Source organism: Meriones unguiculatus, chromosome 7 (assembly GCF_030254825.1).
Source record: "Meriones unguiculatus strain TT.TT164.6M chromosome 7, Bangor_MerUng_6.1, whole genome shotgun sequence".
Lineage (NCBI taxonomy): Eukaryota > Metazoa > Chordata > Mammalia > Rodentia > Muridae > Meriones > Meriones unguiculatus.
Window position 1 is genome coordinate 61,284,422 of NC_083355.1, and position 15,515 is coordinate 61,299,936.

The following is a 15,515-nucleotide window of genomic DNA, read 5'->3' on the forward strand; positions in this document are numbered from 1 at the left end:
CCTCCACCATCACCATGCCCCAAGTAACAGCTGTGCGTAGAGAGAAACTTAGAAAAAGCTTAGGGGAAAGCTTTTCTGATGTCTCTGAATGACAAAGAAGTGGCATTTTGTGATAATATAATCACATACCGTTTACTTAGAGCTACTGAAGGAGAGAAAACTTTAGACAACTCAAGTAAATTCCCTTGAGGAAAAAGAGCTGTATTCTAGTTAGAATTAAGCGGAACTTGAAAATATTTAAGGAAACTTAGAAACTATCTATAATAATAGCTTTTAGAATGCTGAATTACAGGTGGCACATACCTGTAATTCCAGTACTTGGAAGGCTAGCACAGTAAAAACAAGAGTTCGAAGCCAGCCTCTATGACAGAGTGAGTTCAACACCTATCTGTGTTATAGGAAGTAAATCGGTACATAGATTGTGTGTGTCCCCTAATAAATAAAAGTGTTTTTAAAAGTAAAATATTGTGAAGTCTTTTAAAAATATTTTGAAAGTTTTCCAATTTTTTTTTAAGTATCAACTCTTGAAGCTTCTGTGCCACCGAAACGTATGGAATACAGGACATATCTCCAAACTTTTTATAGCAGCAACAAAACTAAGACTAGGCTCAAAGATTCAAAACATTATCATGTACCACAGAAACCTTTTTATTGTTTTTAATGTCAAGGTCCACGTTCTTAAATACTCACGAGAAAGGACCACAGCAAATGATCTTTCTGCGGCATGATGACTTTTTGTCAGAAACAGTTTCTCTTTCTGATTTCAGTACATTTTTTTTCTTCTCATATTTTCATAGATGTCACCTGCACCATCAAGTTTCATTTTCATCAGATGGCCTTAGCGTTTTCATTTGTGCTGTATTTAGGGAAAGAGCTTTAGCATGAGTGACTGCAAAGCCTGTGGACCTCAGATGCAGCTTCCCTCTTGTCCACTGGCATGGAGATGCTGAACTGGGAAAATAATGTATCTAGGATTGCTGAGGGTATAAAATTCTCTTAATAGACAACAGTCATTTTCTCTAACTGGCGTATTGCCTCTCGGTACCACTCTAATAATTATAGGCTATCAGTTTTGTGTCATTTCCTCCAGGATTCCCTGTCTATCATGTTTAACTGTTTCTCTTTACCCAACAGTCTAATTGCTGGATCAAAGGTTTACTTGAACCCATTTTAAGTATTATACATTTGACCATAAAACCATGCATCTGCAGTTGAGTATGCATTTATATCAAACTTAGAGCTTTAAATTTCACTCAAGGACGAAGCCTCATATTTAACGCAGGTCTTGAATGCAGATTTGCTATAAAATAAGTGAGTAATAATGCCAGGTTATTTTGGAGAGCATTCTTTTATGCATTTAATACAAATCACAAAATGGCTGCCCACAGGTGGTCTTTTCAGAGGGTTAAGTCACAATGCTCGGAATAAAAAGGACACTAGAATCTAATGTTCTTCAGAATTTAAAAAGCTGTTCACTTACTTTTGTTAATTTTCCGACTTAGCCGCGTCCATTCTTGTCAATCCCCAAAGGCAGGACATTCTTTCTCGACATTTTGCCCTAACTAGACACTGACCGGGGCTGACGCTCCCACTAGCTGTTCTGTCACGCAGGCGGCATTCTCCGTAAACAGCTACAGAGCAGGCCAGTCTGGACATGCAGCAGCTCTGGCAAATTCTGGGTTAACAAAAGTGGGTTTGACAAAAGATGAATTTCTTTCCCTATATTTCCCCCCAAAGTAAGTATTTAATTATGTCTTAACGCATTTTCTTCTTTTTTGCCTAGAGGATGATATGCCCTAGTGACAAGCTCATTCACTTTCCGAGTTTATCATGCTGTCTTACAGACCATTCCATTTAAAGCCTGCTACAAAACAGACTATTCTTTAACCAGTAATTATTCACTTAAGAGAAAAGGGTTAGTGTGTGTGTGTGTGTGTGTGTGTGTGTGTGTGTGTCACTGCAGGGCTAACATTACATTGTAGCACTATCATTTTGTAAGATGAAGTTGTTTACAGAGCTTATGGGAAAATTGAAAAAGGTGACAGTGTCTGTTTTTCTAAGCAAAGGATTGGGCTATATTAAACATAAGAGGGAAATGCTTCAAAGGGGAGTAATTCATAAATAGAAGAAAAGAAAACAACGTTTATATTAAAAAACAGGACTTAAAGCATAGCTTAGGGCAAATGGTAGAACTTCCTAGCCATCATGGTAAACCTAGTCTCTCCAACTGAGCTTTTAGATGCCTAACACTAATGTGTACAAAGCATGGCATCATTTCTATTTCTGTAAACTAAACAGTCCTTCACTTGGAGAATGAATCTGGTAATAGGTGTTTGTGAGAAGGGCATAAGTAATAGTTTTTTATGAAATGAATAGATGAAGACATGTATTTGAAATAAATTTCTACTTGCTTTCAATAAATGAATAGAAAAGTCAAAATAACTGGAGTGGATTTTGTCTAGAGGCTATCACAGAAAGAAACCATATTTTAGGGGTTCTGCTTTGAAGTGCCGCTTGAGGGATGTCCTGAGCTGTTCCCAATTCAGCTGTATCAGCTTGGCCATCAGCAGCAACAGCACAGCTCAAAGAACAGCAATGTTCAGAATGGGGCTCTCGGGGCACTGGAGAATCATCAAGAGGAAAGGAGAGCATTACAGGTGGAGAGGGCTTTCAAACCCCTGTTAAATTCATATATCTTTGTCCATGCTGTGAGGAATGAACCTCTGTTGGACAAGCAGACATGTCTGTAAGACACACAGTATTTGAGGAACAGAGCTCTCCATGTATATGTGGCTCATAGCTTTCATTAGACTGCCTCATCAGCTTTTGCCGTCAAGAATTCTCAAGGTTTTCTGGTCTGGAGAAATCTAGCTTAAACTACTTAAAATCTACTTTATTTAAAAAATGACATGTTTCCCTGTGTAAATTGGGTTGGCCTCAAAATCTGGTAAGGAGGCACAAGCAAGATTGTGGTTAGGCTAGGAAATGCCTAATACCTTACCTTCTGTCACTTCTATTCCATCCCATTGGCTATGCCTCAGGTTTGAGGTTCCTGTCTAACTGCAAAGCAGTCTCAGAAGTACGGAAGTATAGTATACTAGCTACTCTTCTCCTGCTGTGATAAAACACCATGAGTGAAGATATTTATAAAAAAAAAAAGAGTTTATTTTGGCGTATGGTTCCGTGGGGATTAGAGTCCATCATGGCCAGCAGGTCTGGCAGGAAATGGAGAGATCAACCACAGGCATGAAGCTGAAAGAGAAAACTGGAATTAGGATGAGGCTGTATAATTTCAAAGCCTACCCCCCTGTGAATTGCTTTCTCTGACAAGCTATGCCATGGAAACCTCCTCAAACAGTGCCACCACCTAGGAATCAAGAATCCAAACACCTATGCCTATGGGGGACATTCCTCATTCAACCGCATGTAGTCTTTACTCAGATCTCAAAATCGAAAGTATAATTGATGACATTCTAACATATCTTTGCCAGGTGATCTTTAGCAAAGCATTGAAGATGATTCGCCTTCCTCACAGCATTCCACCTATGAGCTGGGCTTATTCATATAGGCATCTCAAGTGTCTTTGTGACATCATAGAGTAAATTGTTCTTTAGTACTTTGGGACAACCACTAAAATACCAGTAAAGCCTTTATGAAGCATTTTAACTGATCTGGATTTGGGGAAACAGTTTTAATTAGCTACTGAAGGCACATGAAAAGCCTTTTGCTGCTGTTTACCTAATAAGTAGTGACTGTGAAATTTGTTCTAGCCTTCACAAGTCTTAGTTCTAAACATACAACCAAATGCTACTGTATACAGTAAATGCCCTGAAAAGGGAACGGAAAGGTGCATCATTGATACTGTGAGATGTCATCAATTCTGTGAAAGCTACTAAGACTACAAGGGCATGAGACGCAATACAATGCATTACTAAAAACTTCTCCCATTGAAAATATCAGAGACAGTGCTGGCAGAGGAGTAGCTGAGCAGATTATGGGGTTCTGCTCATCAAACATGTCTATTTTTAACACATACTTTTTGTTGCACTTTTTATCATCTGGTTCAAAAGTAGGAAAGGTATAAGTCTACAACATAAAACTTAGTATCAAGTAGTATTGAATATGTCTATTCTTTTATTATCCTCTTAGAGCATTCGTTGTATTGTGGAACTAGAAAATGATGCCATAATTAATTTCGGCAGCTAGTCCAGCCACATGGACAGAAGCGATTCACCTGCACTTAAGAAACAAATTGGTAGTGAGAATCTATTTTGCTGCTGAAACCAAATAGATTTTTCATGATATTGTTATGCTAAGCCGAACATCACACCTTTTGTGTTCTCTCCATTTGGCCTTGAATAAACATTAGTACAATAATAATCTAAATGGTTTGCAAGTGGTCATGAGCAGTTGCCCATCTGCTTTGGACAGAATTATACAAATCAATTACATGAACACAAAAGCCAAACAAACGTGGATGAATCAACAGCATAAATAAAATGGGTGAACCCTTACGGTTTTTTTTAACCATATATCACCCCTCCTAACCAAAGATGAGTAAATTAGACTCATTAACCTTGAAAAATTATATGATTGTACATAATAGGTTTGAAACAATGCTTTGCTTCCTGGTTATGAATATGTTGTCAGTGTCACAGTATAGCATAACTGGAAGTTGAAAAGGGGCTTATTTGGAAATGGTTTGTTCTTTCTTGAGGAAAATTATTTCATGAAATTGGCTGGTATTTGTTGGCACTCTAGAACTCCAGCTGAAAAGTCCAGTTGCTCCATTGTGCAGAGATGGAGATGAGTGAGCACCGACTATTGCAGAAGTGAAGAGAATGTGCATTAAGTTTTAAGAAATTAGCGCTGAATCCGTGGACAGAGGTTCCACTTCAAAGACAGCAGAGGAAGCACTGTTTAGCTTTACAATGGACATTTGTCAGTAAAGTCTCATAAAACTATTTGTCCCACCAATCAGAGTTGGGAAATGGGGTGGATCTGGGACATTAGGAAGAGAATTTGAGAGTGAACTTGATCAAAATAAATCTATGAAATTCTCAAAAAAGAATAAAAACATTTTTAAGGTAGAAGCAAAATCTGAACATTTCTCTCCCTGGAGGGTGCCTCTCTCCCAGGGAAGTGGGACTTTGTAAAGCTACTTCTCATCACAACTGTTTTTACAGTCATCGCTGGAAAGCATGATTATTAGAATACAATATGATGATCGGTTTGGGTATCAGTACCCACAACAAGCTGGGCAAAACATACACATCTATTATGCCAGCCCGAAGGGAGGTAGAGAAAGGAAGATTGCTGGGGCTTGCTGTCTTCCAGGCTAGCTAAGAAAACACGAGGCCCAGATTCAGGGAGAGAACCTATCTCAAAGGAATATGCGGACAATGGTGGAGGACACCTGGCATCTCCTCCTGGCCTCCGCATGCACACACAGTGGGCACCCAACATACCTGTGAGCACACACGCACACACACACACACACACACACACACACCTGCATGTGCACAAATAAACCTGAAGATAAGAAGCAGTATAAATGTATGTTACCATAACATATAAATAATATATGAATATATGTTGTTGTTCTGATGATTTCTGGGCAGTCTTTGTACTTTCTACTTGCCACCTTTCTCTGTATGTGTTCTTTCTTGCAGCACCTGCACACATCTTGATTTTTTTTAATCACTCGGGGCCGTTGCTTGCGACTGTTGTGTTTTCAAAGCTCTTCATGCATCAGAATTAATCCAGGGGACTTAAGGTTGGTACTGGGGGAGTTAAAACACTTGAGAAGTAGTGTAAGTTCTTAATTAATACAGAAAGAAGAATCACTTATAATTTATTTCAAAATATCCAGTGCTGATCCAAATAACATTTTGGAGTAAATGGGTGTGTGGTTAACGGTGTTCGAGGGCTCCTCATTCACAGGTTCTCCCTGCTGGTGTGAGGGCTGTTCAGAACAGCACTTCGCTTTTTGGTTTATTTATTAAGATCCTGCACTCAACTCGAAGAAATTAGCCTCCTAGAGGTGAATCACTTCCTACACTGCAAAGAAGAAACCTGTTCCTACAGCAAAGAAGAAAAGCTTGCATACATTCCTGAAGCCAACAATAAAGAAAAGATCAAATAGGTTTATTGCGTAGTCCATTCCAAGTGCGAAAGAGGGCAGCCGGGTGTTTGAATAATGTGCACTGAGTATCTAAAAGGGTGAGCCTGTTACATCCCATTAGACAAGGGGTATGTCCCAGATGGGAGCATGATGGGGTTTTTCTTTGGGTGAACTTTTAAACCCAAAGCTCTTTAGTCATTGAAAAATGGAACAGCTTAAAGAAAAGTGTTTTTCACCATGTAGGACATTCGGCACGCTAATAGCACGACTGCGACGGAAGAGCTCCTGAGAGAGCGCCAGTCAAGACCTGCGCCAGTCAGGTGTGCAGTCACCTGCATACAAGTCAGTCGGTGCTTTCATCATCTGCAAAGCTCTGTGCGCCAACCCTCCCTCTCCTCCGTCTTCACCGAGTGCACTGTCTGCCAGGCTTTTCCAGAAAGCTAATGCCAATTAGACGTGGAGTCTCTCAGAAAGAAAAAATTTCACGGCAGATACCTTGCTGAAGATGTAGCTCAATGGCAGGGGCACTTGTCCAGCACTGCAGGGCCCCAAGCTCTACCAAAAGTGAAAAAAAAGAGGCCAGAGTAAAGGCCACCTCAGGACAAAGTTGTCTCATTTGCAATTAAGCTGCCTGACTGAGAAAATTACTGTTGGTCATGCCCACTTCCACTCATTGTCTTCTTCTCTTTGCTGTCATGACATATAAGGAAGCACACAAAGACCCACTAAAGTGAAAGCTCACATACAGGTCACAATCGTGCCCTGCACAAGGGTTTGTGTGTGACCTTTACCTCATTACCTCATCGAGAAGGACATCTTTGCAGTGATGTTGCTTGCTGGAAATTATGATGTGGCTGTACTTGCGATGCGTTTAAAACTATTCCAAGTTTGATGATCTCTGTCTCTCTCCATTTGAGATGCCAATGGTACTGTTGCACATATGAAAATAATGTACAATTTTCACAATCGTAATTTGCCAATTACCATTTTATCTGTTTTTAATTGGAGCTCACCTCAGCCTTTTTCCTAATCAAAATGTAAATATATTCCTCTCCCGGTAGAGGCAAGAGTACTGCCCTGAGTACTGCAAAGCCTTTTTACTCCTCACCCTTGAGTCTGAAGGCCGCTCTCTGGAAAAAGGGATCATGATATGGACACCACCACCTCTCTGCTCATGGCACACATCTGATGAGAAAATGTACAAAACGTCCATCTGACTTTTTACTCAAAGTTGTGAGTTCCAGCTGGGTTTTAATATATATGTGTGTATATATATTTATTTATCCATTATTACGATGCAGAATGAAATAAAAATTCACACTTTCAGTGTAGCTACTTTTAAAACTATATTTAAGCAGATTACAAGAAGCCATTTCAAACATATTCATTGTAGTTTTTTCCAATGGATATTTTTCTGAAATTGATGCTCCAAGTGAGATTTAGAGGTTAAAGGTTAAGACCCTGCCATAACCTTCTTAATCAAATTCATGTACCGAAAGCACCTTCATCAATTCTCTGCATTGTAGCCAGTAGTCAGAATGAACTCTCAAATGCACAAGTCTTCGGGGGCAATAATACCCTGGTCCCCTTCACTGACCCTTTAGCCCTATCTGCAAAGCCGCTTGGACCTGCGTCTTTCCTCCCCCTGCAGGGCCTGTGTGTGGTACACACTTCCCAGCAGCTGACGCCACTCTCCCCTCGTGGCGGCTGGACAATGAGCTGAATGAGTGAGTGAACAGGGTGGTTGCATTTCCAGAGCCTTTGCTGACTCAGAGGGTTCAGCCAGATGGTCCTCTTGCTGCAAAGTTTATTCATGAGCTTTAAATCTAATATCTATCTGCATTTGGCTCCTACCCAAAAAAAACAAGAGAAAAAAAAGATTGAAAAATTCGGTCTGTATTATTTAGCTGTCTTTTGTTTTTGACAGTATTTTCCCCGTTATTGGAGTTCTCTACTTTGTAAGCCATGAGTATGGTGTGCATTGGGCAAGATAAACTATCCTCGATAGCATCCAATTGTGTTCATACACACATATATATATTTAATGTGCAAAATTTAGGAGTTAGCAAAATGGGTATGTATAAAACAGTAAAAATGAGAAAAAATATAGGAGCTCCTCTATTTCCCCAAGTATTTTAAATAAAACCCTCTAACTCTTTAAAAACAAATAAAATCTTGCTTTTGTGCTGGAACGGCTCAGGGGAAGGTGGTTTTCCAGAGCGAGCCAGGTAATACGCATGGTTTGGGAGTCAGTTGTGGAATAAAGCTGAGGATTAGCAGATAAATTAAGTGTGTGTGGGGTGGGTGTGTGTGTGTACCTGCGTGCAAAACACAGGTGAGAGGATATGGTCCATGGCACTGGAAGGCAGGTGCACCTGTGGCAGGGTGGAGTCCACTGTAGTATAAGATTTTTAAACAAATAGAAAAAAAAAAAAAAAAAAAAAGAAAAAACAAAAAACCACAGCCACACTTACACTCACAAACATGTGAGTTTCAGGTAAAACCCAAATACTAAGAAGCTATTTGTTACTTCTCTGAAACGCTCACGTAACTAATGCCAAGATCTTTACATGACAGCCTTGCTCCACTGAAAGTATGGCTTGAGCCAGCTAGGAAAGGGAGAGAGGATGGCGATCCAGGCGAGTGTCCGACCGACCGGGTGGCAGGGGATGGCAAGGGAGGCTGGGGGAGGGGCGGACCATGCAGAGCCTGTGGACCCTAGGAGGGACTCTGTTACTTCTGCTGAGCGAAGATTTTCAGCAAAAGAAGTTTGTGAACCAACTTCCGGTTGTGAAGGACCACCGTGACTGCTGTGTTGAGAACGGAGTGATGTGGAAAGAGTGGAGCCGGGAGGCGATGGTGGAGGTCGGAAGTGGGGCCGCGGCAGTCCAAGGGACTGGCATCACGTTGGCTATGACGTGGAAGCACGAGAGCCAGTTAGACTTTGGATAGGTTTTGGAAGTGTAGATCATCTTTTTCTGACAAGACCGAACGTGGCGCCTGAAAAAACAGGAGCGAACAATCGTCCCGAGATCGTCTGCTCCATGAGCCAGCGGTGCCTCTCAACCTTCCTGTTGCTCCGTCCCTTCAAACCGTTCCTCATGTTCCGGCGACCCCCAGCCAGAAAATTATTTTCGTTGCTACTTCATAACTGTAACTTTGCTACCGTTAGGAATCATAATGTAAATCTAGGTGTTTTCAGATGGTCTTAGGGTCGTATGAAGACTGGCTTTGCAGAACTGGGTTGGACAGGACTCTACACTCTCTGGCAGTGGGCCTGGGCCATTGGATAAGTCTAGTTTGGTCTTCTGATGTCAATTCTGTGTTCTCTATAAGAGAAAGGGCATGGCAAAGTTCTTTAATTCGGGAACGTTTCATTCCTTCTGTCTAGTTTTAGTCGGAAGATACCTTTTCCTTTGAACCTCACGCTTTATTTGCATCTTACCTGTCCATCACTTTTGAAACATAGTAAAGTCTGATTGGTTCAAAACGTCTCTTTACTTTCCCCCTACTTAAAATCAAGAGTAATGGGAAGAATCTTTTTTGTTGTTGTTGTTCTACACAAAGCCCCTTCTAGTGATTCTTCTCACGTGCGTCTTTGAGGGCTCGGTTCAGGAAACCTGGTTATTTTTGCTTTGATTGTGGTCTTTTTCAGAGCTCACTGAGAGCTGACCGCCATACAAGCACCCAGACCCAGTGAAAGCCTGCTGAGTTCAGGGGATGGTGCATGGCTGTCCTCTCAGCCAAGCAACCACGATCTTAGGGAGCTGAGCTTCAGCCCGCTGTGAAGGGTCGGTCCCATGTGGGCTTCTTGACTGTTTAGCCTCACTCATGGAGGAGAGGAGAGACCACAAGACCCTCACTGGGTACCCAGGTACTCCTTACCACCTGTTTATACAACTTCTGCCTTATTGTATGAACATGTAAGGCAGGAGGGTATATATGCCAAGGAAGGCTGGGAATGGGCTCATCTCTTCAGTTCTGAGGGAGCCCTCATTGCTGCTGGGGAAATGCTTTCCAGGTTCGGCTTTCTGGGAGAGGATCTCCCACACTCCTTGCCTCTGCTCAATGAGGAAGCCCAATAAACTCATTGGTTCCCAGAGTAAACTTTGTTGGAATCATGCCTCATGATTTGTTGTTGAGGCCTTAGGAATAGGGGTAGCAGACGCTGTTTATGTTTTCCGCTGGAAAAGAACTTTAGCAACAGTTGGTGCAGTCAGAAAGAAGGAAAAAAAAAAAAAACTAAGGCTGGGTTTGGGAAGAACAATGATGCTCATGACATGGAGACCAGCAGCAGAAGCAATGTTGCATGAGGAGGGGGGTTTTGCAGAGGAACTTTTGACATGGTAGCTTGCTTCTATAAAATCTGGAGTAATGGCCAGGACACGGACAGCGCAGGAAGTTGGGAGACCTGTAACTAAGGTGAGGCCACTGGGGCAGGGGCTGTTGGTGAGGGAACCCCAGGATGGCAGTCTTCCTCCAGGTGGCATAGAGTGGCAGACCTGCTGGATGGGTTCCGTCTGCCCAGGGAGAATGGAGATGTTCTGAGAACGGCTGAACATCTAGAGACGAAATAACAAGGCCTGGAGACAGCACAGCAGGAGCACAGGTGCCAGCAAGCAGCTGGTGAGGCCGCCTGGCCGCTGATGTCAAGATGGCCGCTAGGGAAGAGACACAGCTCTGTGGGAGGTCTGTGAGGCTGCTGTCTTCAGTGTTGCTCTCTGACTTAGGCAGCAAGTCAGATAAAAAAGGAAGAGAAATGGAGACTTTGGCTTGCCAGTCTTTTAATGGATAGGAGCCAAAAGGAGAAGACGGCCCTGATTACACAGGTAATACAGACCCTCTTCTGGGGCCCAAAAGCCTGGGACCCACAGGAATCGGGTAGCAATAAGGAAGGGGGATGTAGAAGCAACAAAAGATACCCTTCAAGTCTGAGCTTTGAGGCAGAGAAAGGGAAACTTCACATCTAGCAGACAGAGGTCTACCAGTGGTCCTCTGAGAGACCCTGCAAAGTAAAGGATATTCAAGGTGAAAGGAATTGGGAGAAAAACTTTAAACAGGTAAGGAAGGCCTCCCGCACGCCTGGCTTAGGAGCAGGCTGTGGGCTGTAGATGGGATCAGTGTGGGTTCTAGGGGAGCAGAGAAACAGCCCTACAACCACTCACCCGTTCTCGAGACACAGGCTGTTAGCCTGAGTCAGTACAAGGGGAGTCCAGCCCCGGTGAGCTCATGTGAGCCTTCAGAGGACTTTCTCCTCACCAGTGTGTCCCAGAGGTGTGAGCAGCTGGAATGCAACAGAGAGAGAGTCAGAGAGATAGAGTGAGGTCTCGGGGAAGAGATGTGTGATGCTTAGGCCACAGGGCCCAAGAGGCGGGGAACAGAATCCAGAAAGTACGTGCTATGGGCTGTTACAGCTTTGCTGAGCCTTTGTTGGCACAGGATGTAAAGAGTGTCTGTAAGGAGGGCGAGCGTCCTGGAGGCGATGACAGAATGGCAGAGCCGAGAAAGAGGTGTGTCTGGGTTACTAGAAAACAAACATGGCAAATTCATGAGGGAAAAAAAAATGAGAAAAAGCCAAATTCTGTGCTAAGGAACAGCTGGAAGTCTTAGAGCCAGAGGGTTGGTGCGGGGAAGCATCCCTGATAAAACCATCCAGGACATAGAATCAAGCTGTCCCAGGGGTAGGCAGCCATTACCCAGGCGAATCAGGGTACTTTCTCTCCCCCAAGAAAGAATAAGTTAGGGGCACAGACAGTTTGCCCAGTCAGTCAGGGCCTCCAACAGCAGCTTGGTGATGTCGGGGGGCCGCAGCTGCGCCTACAGCAGCTGTGCTTACCCAGAGCCCCTGACCTAGGGAGCTGGCCTGAGAGCATGCGTCCGGTACGAGAGGAGGTGAGAGTGTTTCCCCTATGGCCCTGGGTAGGGCTGAGCAGCACAGGCTGGCCCCACCAAGCTCATCAGGGGTGGGGAATGCAGAAGCTCCACGAAAGAGCTCCAGTGTGTTGGAGGTAGAGAGTCCCAAAGAGAATAACCCGAGGGTTGAGGGAAGCTTCCTGAGGTGGTGTCTCCCACCATGCCACCGTACCCAGCCTCAGTCTGTGAAGGGAACGACTTATGCTAACCGACAAAATTGTCACGCTGTGTTAGACCGTGCTTGTGCCGGATTTCAGCAATTATCGGCTGGGAACAGATGACAACAGACATTCAGAGCGCTTCATCAAGATTGTCACTGAAGTCCCACTCTTCACTGTGAGAAGACTTTGCATCATTTTGTTACATACGTGTACAAACTGAGGGTTGTGACAGCGGATGTGCAGACTGAGGACGTGACCGCTCCAAGGTATGGTTGAGAGGATTCTTTTTGTTTTGAAAAGACATGAGGGAGTGTACAACCAGAGGCATCTGGAAGAGGCCGGACGGACCAAAGAGAGAAAGTAGTAGATGGAACATGGCTAGCAGACTGGACTGGGCCATGAGAGGAGAGGTGGGGTACCTAGAGAGGAAGACAGAGAGTGCGGGCAAAGGAGACCAAGAGAAAGGGGGCCAGAGAGGAAGGAGAGAGAGAGAGAGAGAGAGAGAGAGAGAGAGAGAGAGAGAGAGAGGGCAAGTGCAGCTATAATGAAAGGAGAAGCTGAGGGTGTGGAAGTCCATGAGCTGGAGAAATTTAGGGTAGGGAACAGAGGGAAAGACCACAGGTGTTTGTGATGCTGTGGAAGCCTGGAGGCCAGCCTGGAGGCATGCTAATGGCTACTACGAATAACCATTTCTCCCCGCTTTCTTTTGGACCTGACAGTATGGGTAGCAAAATGCTAACCTTTGAGTGTTTTGCAGTCTAGGGACATGTGAGGGCATCTAAAGAAGCAAGTGCTGGGAAATTAATTCATAAAGGGTGTGAAGGACAGGTGTTACACTGGAGTTCCCAGAGCCAGGGGAGGCTGCCTCCCTAGGAGTAGGAGTTGTTAGCAACAACCCTAGAAGAGTAAAACAGTAAAGCAAGACCCTGTTGTTGAAGAGGTTGCAAGCTTTAGCTTCTGGACTTGGCTGGCCCTGTGTGTCCCCTCCCTGCAAGCTAGCTCTTACAGAGCTGGAAGCTGCTACTAAGCATGCTGGGGATAAAACAAGGCCATTCATTCAGCTGTGAATCCTGCTTCACAACGGAAGCCCTGAGTAAGATGTGCCAGCCAGGGCAATAGTGGCTTCAGTGGTCATGGTGAAACCAACCTTCTGACAGGAAGTAAGGCCCGCTTCACAGGAAAGCCATTCACATCTGGATGGGGGAAACTTAAATAAAGGCCCATTACCAGGAAAGTACTAGGCTCCAGTGAAGAAATAACTGCTATTGGTTAGAGGCACCAGCTGAAGTGCTCCCCAACACTGTGTTTACAATGATAGGTTATCGCAGTCATTGCCTGGATACATTTCCTGTTTTCGTCTTTTCTCTCACTTGTGATTTTAGCAGGAGAAATACCCTTAAGACTCACCAACGTTTGCAGTAGCACGATGAAATCTCGACTTTTGCTGGACTGAATGCATGGCGTCTTTGCCCAGTGTTTATCCACACTGCACACCCCCACCACACATCACTGGGGAGGCCCAGGGAGGCCTACAGAAGAGCCTCGCACATGTCCCCATTCATGTCTGTCACCCATCCTTCCCTCAGGAAGGCGCCGAGTCATCTCACATCAGCACAAAGCAAGCACAAGGACTACCATATAGTAAGATATTTTAAGAAAGAGGTCATATTCAGAATAGCTTTTCTCGAAAGTTTCTGTGTTGTGCCTACACGTATGTCTGTGCACCACGTGCATGCAGGCAGGGGGATCTCTGAATTCTCGAGGCCAGCCTGGTCTACACAGCAAGTTCCAGGACAGCCAGGGCTACACAGAGAAACCCTGTCTCGAAACACCAAAACCAAAAGAACCCAACAGAGTATACAGATGTGTATCTGTCACTTGAGAATCTTCCTGCCAATGCCCTCAGCCATATTTGCTTACCCACCTGATTCTTCTGCTCCCTGGGTTTGGATGTCTTGTAGTTGCAACTGTTCAGTGTGAGCTATCTTAAAGTCATTTTTTCTACTTATAAAATAAGTATGCAGCTATGCTTCTTCATCAGCTAACTCTTCCTTTTAGGGCTGAATAAATCTCCCTTTTTACAAACAGAAAGTAGTTTGCCAGATACTTTAAAAATAAGTATAGAAGCATGCAATCTGAGAATTTTCTCACTTTTTTAAAACACCATTCCCCCCAGCTAAAGCTTCCTGAAGGAAGCATGTTCAAGGAAGCAATTTTACACATATTTAAGTTTCTTGGGATCATTTAAAAAAAAATCTTTAAAAGTTATTTGCTTACATATACAGATATATTTTTAACTTTGAAGCTACTTAAAAATTTAATGTTAGGCATATGAATTTTATAGAACCTTCAGATTTTAAAAAATATATTTAGCTGTTAACATACCAGGAAAAATATCAATTACCATCTAGTTCTAATGAATCTAAAGTTTTTAAAAAGTAGATGATTTAAAGCCATTTTCTGAATAACTTACAGCAGTATTAAGAGTTTGAAATTATTTATTTGAAACTTCAGTTGAAGTTCAGACACATTAAACACAATTGTTCTTATTGTCTTGGCTCTGAAAGTGCCTGTGCCTGACACTGAGTAATGATGGCTGACTGTAACTAACTTCCTGTCATAAGCCAGAGGTGGAACACACTCATTTCAAGAAACTGAGTCTGGAAACACAGCATCTTCAGAGCCCCCTTTAATTTACCTTTTGACTTCTTCCACGGTCATGAAAACTCCTGCTTTCTTTAGAATTTATCATTATGCTAAAAAAGGGAAAAAAAAACCAAAACAAATAAAAACCAAAACAAAGAGAAAACAAACCCAAATGAATTCCTTGAAGGCTGAGGGATTGGATATAGAGCGGGAGGAACATGGTCTATCCAGACTTAGCCTTTCTTGAACAACGATGTACAATGGACTATGTAAAAACAGGAAGATATCATGAGAATCATCATTTATTGTGCTGGCATTATCCTTTGAAGTAATTTCATCTTTAGTTTTAGCATTGTTGAGAAAAACTGATAACTTGATAAAATCAAAATGTTTCAAAGAGAAGTAACGAAAATTAAATCATTAAGGTTTCAAAAATAGTTCTTACAAGAGTCCAAGAACCTATATTTAAATAAATGTTGTCCTTTTAGAGATATCTAAATTATAAAATATCGGTGTTAAGAAAACTTTGGATTTATTGTTATATGTATGAGTGTTATATAAATGTTTGCTTGCATGTACATAAGTGTACCACACATATGCCTGGGGCCTGCAGAGGTCTAAAGTGGGCACTGATGACCTGGAATAGCCATTGCATACAGTGAACTACCATG